The 6,684-nt window shown below is 38.3% G+C and overlaps 1 non-coding gene across 1 annotated transcript; it reads left to right on the plus strand.

Annotated features, from left to right (window-relative positions):
* The first annotated feature begins 2,387 nt into the window (after positions 1 to 2,387).
* LOC148094509 (U6 spliceosomal RNA) lies at positions 2,388 to 2,494 on the plus strand. The gene has a single exon (XR_015716281.1). It is a non-coding gene; the product is annotated as a U6 spliceosomal RNA (small nuclear RNA).
* Positions 2,495 to 6,684: the final 4,190 nt, after the last annotated feature.

Here is a 6,684-nt window from a genome sequence, read left to right on the forward strand (position 1 = left end):
AGCAGAGGGATTCATCCACATAAAATCTGCTCTGCTCTTCCCTTTTTACCTGGCTGGTTATATAGGGCTGCATGCAAGAGGGGTGTGTGTGTGGAGGATGGCTACAGGGTCTGTGGTCCCTGTGTTTCCTTCCAGGATCTTGAAGTCTGATAACAAGGTAATTAATTTTCAATGGTGTTAAAACCCAGTTCTGCCAGTTCCTGAGACCTGAGAATAGTCAGCATTCCTGAGCAAACTCCTGGAGGGGGGTCAGGCTCCAGGCACAGCAACCAAATCAAAGCACATCTTGTCCTTTGTCCTCAAAATGCATTTTCTTTTCTGAGCAATGGACCCATACAGGCCCCAAGGTGTCTCATCTTTTTACAGTTCATTTTCTTTTTGCAGCACATCCTCCAGTTTCCTAGAGTCTGTAGGAAAACTTACCTATAGTTAATAAGGTGAATAATTATTAAACAACGATGGTCCTATTCCTATTAGGTGCCCTCCCTCCGTTGACAATCATGGTTAACAGAGTATGATCAACATCTCTGCCCCCAACATGCTTAGTAAAATGTTAACATCCTTTATTTTTTCTATTTTGTTTTTTTATTGTTTAAAATGTTACAAATGTCCCTTTATCTCCCCAATGACCCATTCCACCCCATCCCTCCCCCTTCCCAAGTCCCTCTCCCCACCATTGTCCATGTCCTTGGGTTGTGCATACATGCATATAAATTCCTTGGTTACTCTCTCCCTCTCCACCCACCTGCCCTCCTCCATCCCTCTGACATTCGTCAGTGTGATCTATGCTTCCATGTCATTGAATCTATTCTGTTCATCAGTTTATTAAGTTCTTTAGATTCCACATTCAAACAAGATGTGATGTTTGTCTTTCTCTGCCTGGCTTATTTCACTTAGCATAATATTCTCCAGGTCCATCCATACAGTCCCAAAGGGTACAAGAACCTTCTTCTTTACAGCTGTGTAGTATTCCACGGTGTAAATGTCCCACAGCTTTTTATCCACTCTTCTACTGATGGGCACTTGGGCTGTTTCCAGATCTTAGCTATTGTAAACTGTGCTGCTATGAACATCAGGGTGCATATATTCTTTCTGATTAGTGTTTCAGGATTCTTAGGATATATTCCTAGAAGGATCTCTGGGTCAAAAGGCAGCTCCATTTTTAATTTTTTGAGGAACCTCCATACTGTTTTCCATAGTGGTTGCACCAATCTGCATTCCCACCAGCAATGTACTAGGGTTCCCTTTTCTCCACACCCTCGCCAGCAGGAGTCTTTTGTTGATTTGTTGTAACATCCTTTATTAAGCAGTTTCTTTGTAAGACTTTTTACTCCTAACTAAAGACTTCCCTAAGAGATAACTTAAAGTCATAAGAAAAACATTTATATAATAGTATGGGGCCTTACAATTAATCCAGCAAGTACAGATTTGTGGTTATAACCTACAAAACAGATGTAACTCTAACACCAGAGCCTACACCCCAATAGATAGATGGGTTAAGATTTATCCTTGCAAATGTTCTTAAGTCTTCATTTTTATCTAATAACCTTAAACACCACACTTTACTCTCTTTTGTCACCCATTGCACTTGTCAACATCCTCTTACCCATTTTCACTAGCAACAGCCTATTGAAAGCTGGCAGTCTCAAGCTTCAATCAAGCATGATTCTGTTAGCCAAAGCAAGGCTTAACAAAATCTTGGGGTAAGTAAAGTAACATTGAAAATTATGGACTTGGGGTGGTGAACACAATATAATATACAGATGCTGTATTATAGAATTATACCCCTGAAACATAATTTTATTAACCAATGTCACCCCCAAAGTTCAATTTAAAAAAAGGAAAATTATACTTTCTCCATTGAAGAATGGGTAAGGCTGATAATTTTCTCCCTCTACAATATCCAAGCAATTTTTTTCATCGTCACGTATTTTAAGAACTTAGTCACATAGATAGGTGTAAACTGTCAACAGTTAAGGTTGAAGTCCTTGTGCCCTCTCATATTAATAATTTTTGATGCTAATATATGAAAGCATCAAAGATACTCAAAGGGTGCTTTTGTTGAAGAAAGCTGACAATTTTTAAGTTATTTAGTCTAATTTTCATCTAGTTCTCAAACTTATATTTTTATTGTAGCAATCTTACTGTGTGCTAAATAAGAATATTTAGTATTGTCAATAGTGTTTTAGTCTTGGGAAAAAATGTTAAAGTAGCTTTGTGTGATTCTGGCTTAATGTTAAGGTAAACAACTCATTCAGATTTTAAGCTACTCTCACAGCTAAAAAAATAGGCCTGAGGCTGTTGCATATAGTGATAGCTTATAGTGAGTTATTCTCAAACACTCTGGTTTGGGAACCCCAAAGAGCTTTGGTTTATATGGGTTATGTTTGCTTGCTTTGGCGGCACATACACAAAAACTGGAACAATACAGAGAAGATTAGCATGGCCCCTGTGCAAGGATGACACACAAATTCATGAAGCATTCCATATTAAAAAAATATATTATGTCTATCAATATTTACTTGTATCCCAAATTAAAACACTTAAAAATATTAAGTATTTAAAAATAATAATAAACCAAATACATGTTAAAATTTTTAAAATAAACCATTTTCCAAAATGAAAATTTAGAAGAGTTACACTGCTTTACATTTTGCTAATCTCTTTATGGCTGGCTTAACAGAAAAAAGCTGGGTTATCATTTTTACTTCTGCATTTAATGTTGCTGTATCTTCCCTTATGAAAATGTATGTATGTTAGTTTTCAATTATTAAAAGAGTAATGCACCCAGCTGGCGTCACTTAGCGGTTGAGCATTGACCTATGACCCAAATTGAGGCTCCATTCTGGGTCAGGGCACATGCCAGGGTTGTGGGCTTGATCCCCAGCAGGGGGCATGCAAGAGGCAGCTGATCAACCGCTCTCATCATTGATGTTTCGGTCTCTCTCTCTCCCTTCCTTTCTCTCTGAAACCAAAAAAAAAAAAAAAGACATGCTATTTTGAGCATCCTATGCCTTGACAACCTCCATTTATTTTATGTAAATGGAGGAGCCTGGCCAACCCTCTCTAGCCTCCCCACTTCCTACCAGTCTCTATGTGGTAAACACTTTACATCCTTAGTTATGAGGGTTCTCTCCAGCTAGTCTTCATTTGGTTATTTAGGATGGTTTTTCTATATTTTAGCTGTAATTCCAATTTGATTCTGGGAGAATGTCAGTGTAGCTTCCACTTAATCTGCCACTTTCTTGGAATCTCTCCAACCTCCATTTATTTTAATACAATCTTTGGGTAAAGACATTAAGTGACAGCAAGATCATAATGCAGAAAGTACAAGAGATTTTGCAGGAACTGCAGACAAAACTGGATAGCTCCAAAGCATTAAGATAACTATAACCCACCTGCTGTCCAGAGTGCCAGACTCATTGTGATTAGACAGCTTGGAAAAGATAAGATTTGATAAAACTAAGTTGAAGTACTTTACCAAATAAATCTTATAAATTTTATCCATGTCAATTTTGTCTGATCTCTCTAGAAAGATTTAGTAGTCTTGCATAATACTCAAGTTGCTTTAATTTTTAATTTTTTAAATGTCTATTGATTTCAGAGAGAGGAGGGGAGAGGGAGAGAGACAAACATCAGTGATGAGTCATTGATCGGCTGCCTCCTGCAACCCCCCCCCCCGCCCCCGCCACTGGGGATCAGGCCTTCAACCCACGCAAGCGCCCTGATGGGGTATCTCCTGGATCACAGACTGATGCTCAACCGCTGAGCCATGCTGGCTGGGCTCAAGTTGCTTTTAAAAGAATCAATGTTGCTGGCCAGCGTGGCTCAGCTGTTGAGCTTCGACCTATGAACCCAGAGATCAAGGTTCCATTCCTGGTCAGGGCACATGCCCAGGTTGTGGGCCTGATCCCCAGTGGGGGGGGCGGGGAGTGCAGGAGGCAGCTGATTAGTGACTCTCATCATTGATGTTTCTCTCTCCCTCTCCCTGAAATCAATAAAGTAAAACAATCAATGTCATAATTTATATGGCATCTTGTTTGGAATTCAGAACATCCCAACATAGGCTAGAGTGTCCTGATTCTCTTAACTTCAGTCTCAACAAAAATAGGTATAAAATGAGGAAAGACAGATTTGAGGTGTCTTGTTTAATAATCACTATAGGGGACTTCCCCAAAACCACGATTTTGTTTGGCAAGCAGTGGAATTTTACTGCTGGATAATAGATCATAGTAAGGTTTTGTTTGGGTGAAAGGTAAGCCTTTCTTTTGAAAAGGGGACTGTTCTCAGGCAGATCAATTTTGGGAAGGGTACCCATGGAAGTTGAGCTGGAAATTGATTTCCTTAAATATATTTCTGCAAGGCAAAACAAACCTTTACTGTCAGAAGCCGGAACAGTCACCCTTTTGTGTGTGTGTGGTGGTGCTGGTGGGGGGTGTGGGAGGCAGGGATTGGTTATTACCAAAGTCCTATTGCTTTTATTCCCCAATCATTTTTTAAAAAATATATTTTTATTGCTTTCAGAGAGAGGAAAGGAGAGGGAGAGAGAGAGATAGAAACATCAATGATGAGAGAGAGTCATTGATCAGCTGCAGCCCGCAACCCGGGCATGTGCCCTGACCGGGAATTGAACCCCGATCTCCTGGATCCTAGGTTGATGCTCAACTGCTGAGCCACGCCTGGCCGGGCTCCCCAATCATATTTTGAATCTGTTCATTTCTCTGCATTTACATGGCTACTACCTTAGACATACTACTTCTAATTATTGATAACTGTAATTACCTCTGAATTGCTCTCCCCACATTCACACTTTCTATTCCTCTAACTACCCTCTTCATTTCCCCTAGTTAATGCCTGTTTCCTTTAGGAGCTCAATTATCACAACTTGAGGAAGCATTTCTGACCTACTATGTTAAATACTCCTATTGTACACTCTCATAAGATTATGTACTTCTCCTAAGTAAAGATGTAATTTTACATTTATCTGCAACTCAGGTACCTTGATGTTTCTCCACAGAGTAAAATTTAGGAAGGCAGGAAATGTATCATTCTTTACTCACAATTATATTCCTAGTGACTAGTACAATCCTATCACATAGTAAACACTTTAAGGAAATAATGAATGAATGAATGGTTTTAAATATATTTTGATTGACTTTAGAGAGGAAGGGAGAGGGAGAGAGATAGAAACACTGATTGGCTACTTCACTGGAGATGCAGCCTGAACCTGGGCATGTGCCCAGACCAGTGAATAAATGGTTTTTAAATTTTAAGAGGAACCGGTTTATAAATTGAAATCCTACATAAAAATTGATATATAACGCAGATAACAGAAGTCCTTTGCTCTGGAGAAGTGAGAGAGACATAGAAGACCCACAACCCTGTCTGTTTTAACCTCCCACTTACTCTTTCCTCACAGACTGACACACCACCAGAGAAACTTAGAATTCCGTGAAACATAATTTGAAAATACATCAAGAAGTTCTCAAACTTTTTGTTCTCAGGACTCCTTTACACACTTAAAATTTGAAGACCCCAAAAGTTTTTTCATGTTGATTTTTATGTATTGCTATTTAACCTATTAGAAATGAAAACTGATATGAAAAATACCTTAAGTCCTTAGAAGTGACTAATAAATCTATTACATGTTAACATATTTTAATGAAAAATTACTATGTTGTCAAATAAAAAATTAGTAAGATTGGTATTGCAAGACTTTTTTTTTTCAATCCTCACCAGAAATTATTTTTCCATTGATTTTCAGAGAGAGTAGGAGGGAAGGAGAGAGGGAGGGGAAAAAAAACCCGACGTGAGACACATTGAGGGAGGAACCTGCAACTCAGGTATGTGTCCTTAACTGGGAAGCGAACCACGAGCCTTCAATACACAGCCTGAAGCTCTTATCCACTGCCTCACATCCAGCCAGGGTATGCTTGACATTTTTGTGAATCTAAAAATCTGCATTCAATCTGTTACACTGTGAACAAGCCTCTGGCAAATTCCACTGTATGTTTGTGACAGAAGGAGAGTGAATAAAGCAAGTAACATTAGTTTTATCTTGAAAACGTTTTGACCTCCTGGATCTCTTGAAAGGGTCTCAAAGTGTCAGCACGTTTTGAGAATGGCTGTTCTAGATCCAAAGGTACATTCTAGCTAATACTGATATTCTGATTTGATTCTGAGATCTTAGACTGTTGTGAAGATTGTGACTATTATCAAAATACTAATGAAGAATGTAAAGTGAATAATAGGTAGAAAAAAGAATTCGTAAAAAGGGAAAGAATAGAAAAGTGGTTTTTAAAATTAGCCAATTGTAATAGGTAACTTAAATCTGTATGCCAAGTCCAAAATGATACCTCTATTATAGTATTACTCTCATGCATTGCAATTATTTATGTGTTCATTTTTCTGTCCTACTAGCCTGTGAGTTTGGAAGAAGGAATTGGGTCTTGATTCATTCTGCATCTTTGGACTCTGGGATAATGTCTAACGCATTAAATATTTGATGAATGAATTAAACTGCATAGAATCTACAACGCCTACATATACTATCACACTTTCTATAATTCACAGCAAATTATTGTATTTAGTCAACATTCAACAGCTTTTTAAAAGTCATCATGACCCTATTAAGAAAAACCATCATCTATGTGGTATTTTAAAGTCTTTATAATCTCCTAATCG

The sequence above is a fragment of the Miniopterus natalensis genome, chromosome 1, assembly GCF_054644295.1.
Source record: "Miniopterus natalensis isolate mMinNat1 chromosome 1, mMinNat1.hap1, whole genome shotgun sequence".
NCBI classification, from domain to species: Eukaryota; Metazoa; Chordata; class Mammalia; order Chiroptera; family Miniopteridae; genus Miniopterus; species Miniopterus natalensis.